Source organism: Sinocyclocheilus anshuiensis, unplaced genomic scaffold (genome assembly GCF_001515605.1).
Source record: "Sinocyclocheilus anshuiensis isolate Anshui unplaced genomic scaffold, SAMN03320099.WGS_v1.1 scaffold1441, whole genome shotgun sequence".
Classification (NCBI taxonomy): domain Eukaryota; kingdom Metazoa; phylum Chordata; class Actinopteri; order Cypriniformes; family Cyprinidae; genus Sinocyclocheilus; species Sinocyclocheilus anshuiensis.
In genome coordinates this window covers 136,107-138,588 of record NW_015548260.1, presented here as the reverse complement: position 1 = coordinate 138,588, position 2,482 = coordinate 136,107, and the positions used below count along the sequence as shown (strand labels likewise).

Below are 2,482 nucleotides of genomic sequence, written 5' to 3'. Positions count from 1 at the left end.
CAGCGGGGGCATCACTAACAGGAGCAGAAATTGTCCGGCTTGACAGCTCCGTTTTGAACTCCGCCCCCGACTGCAAGCGGCTACTCTCGTTGATTGCCGTCTGTAGCCGTGCTTCAAGTCGAACGCACCTATTATAAGCATCAATCAAGATGGCGGAGAAAAAAATGAACATCTTGTTTTAACCAAGGACACAAAAGTTATACCACAATTCATGCACAGTCATGTCAACCAGATACTGAGGGAGAGACAGTGCATCATCGTTCATCGTGTCATGTGTGCTGGGATGCAGTATTTTGCACTTACTTTGTAGTAATAGAGTGTGTTGTCTGAAACAAGTTTGTATGAATAAAGTTTTTGTTTTTGGAGAATCATAATATCTCTTATCTGTTAGCAGGACGCAGGACAAGGATGCACTTTGGTGACACATAAAACAAATTCCCAACATTATGTGTCTTTCTCCATCATGTATCATGTTTGATGTGCTTGCAGATCACAAGCATTTCCTAATTTTTTTGTGAAAAATGGAGACTTTTGAGGGTGGTTCTAGAGATTTTCTGAGGGAGGGGTTTGGCAACACTGGAAATGTGCGCCTTCACGGAGTGGATCGGGATAGTATTTTCAGCGTTTAACAACTGAAATTATGCCCTGCTCCTCACACTAAAATATTATATTCCACCTGAGAGGACTGTGACTGCAACGTATCGTCATTTGGACTACTGTGGTACTGCTTTTTGACATTTCTGCAATAAATAAATTATTGTGTTTAACTTTACACTTGTCTGTCTGTTACGTTTCTCTCATAGACTGTATACTGTATAAATGTTTAGTGTACTTTGTAAATATTGTACATTTCAGCATCTCTCCAAATATACAAAATGTTTTTATACTAGTAATGTTACATGTTGCGTAATAATACCTACGTTAGATGTGAGGAGCGATGACAGTGCAAGATGAGAGAGGACCAGGCTTGGACTTTGTTGTTTTATTTATGCGCGGCAGTCATTCGTGAGGGGCTGTCACACTATTTTCAGTTTTGTGTTTATTTTATTATTAAAGTTTTGTTTAAATGTTCACCGGTTCTCGCCTCCTTCTTCCCCAAACTACGAACGTTGTTACAATAGCTTTGCTTGATTTGTTCTTTAAAGGGGTCATATGATGCGATTTCAATTTTTCCTTTCTCTTTGGACTGTTACAAGCTCTTGGTGCATAAAGAAGATCTGTAAATGTGCAAACACTACAGTCTCAAATCCAAAGAGATATTCTTTATAAAAGTTAAGAGTCAGCCACACCTACCTAAAACGGCTCGTTCTAACATGCCCCAACATACCTACGTCACTCTGTGGGAAGATTTGCATAACGCCGCCCAAATGTTCACACAAAGAAAGAAGGCGTAACTTTTATTCTCGCTGTAGTTTTGTTGTTTCCACTGCCATGTAGTAAAGATGCTGTGTGCTTCGTTAGCGTTTAACTTAAATTATGCCCTGCTCCTCACACTAAACTATTATATTCCGCCTGAGAGGACTGCGACTGCAGCACATTGTTATTTGGACTAACGTTACTGTGGTACTGCTTTTTGACATTTCTGCAATAAATCAATTCTTGTTAATAACTTTACACTTGTCTGTCTGTTACGTTTCTCTTATAGACTGTATACTGTATAAATGTTTAGTGTACTTTGTAAATATTGTACATTTCAGCATCTCTCCAAATATACAAAATGTTTTTATACTAGTAATGTTACATGTTGCGTAATAATACCTACGTTAGATGTGAGGAGCGATGACAGTGCAAGATGAGAGAGGACCAGGCTTGGACTTTGTTGTTTTATTTATGCGCGGCAGTCATTCGTGAGGGGCTGTCACACTATTTTCAGTTTTGTGTTTATTTTATTATTAAAGTTTTGTTTAAATGTTCACCGGTTCTCGCCTCCTTCTTCCCCAAACTACGAACGTTGTTACAATAGCTTTGCTTGATTTGTTCTTTAAAGGGGTCATATGATGCGATTTCAATTTTTCCTTTCTCTTTGGACTGTTACAAGCTCTTGGTGCATAAAGAAGATCTGTAAATGTGCAAACACTACAGTCTCAAATCCAAAGAGATATTCTTTATAAAAGTTAAGAGTCAGCCACACCTACCTAAAACGGCTCGTTCTAACATGCCCCAACATACCTACGTCACTCTGTGGGAAGATTTGCATAACGCCGCCCAAATGTTCACACAAAGAAAGAAGGCGTAACTTTTATTCTCGCTGTAGTTTTGTTGTTTCCACTGCCATGTAGTAAAGATGCTGTGTGCTTCGTTGTAAAAGCAAAACTAGCGGAGTCCAGCCCGGAGTCGTCACATGTCCTTCCGGACGCTCCTTCGTCGAAATCGCCAGCCGCGCCATTCTCAAGCCCGCGCCTCTGCTCACTCTAACCCTCCCGCCGTTTCTCACTTTATCCCTTGGCCTCGGCTAACTGTAGGCCGCGGTGTGTGACGCTGT

General features: G+C 40.5%; 1 long non-coding RNA gene across 1 annotated transcript in view; it reads left to right on the top strand.

The window, feature by feature from the left end:
* The window catches only part of LOC107655533 (uncharacterized), a 25,409-nt gene extending 25,034 nt beyond the window's left edge, over positions 1-375 (top strand). The window contains exon 3 of the long non-coding RNA XR_001630449.1: positions 290-375. This is a non-coding gene — a long non-coding RNA (uncharacterized LOC107655533). The remainder of the gene's footprint in view (positions 1-289) is intronic.
* The last annotated feature ends 2,107 nt before the right edge of the window (positions 376-2,482 follow it).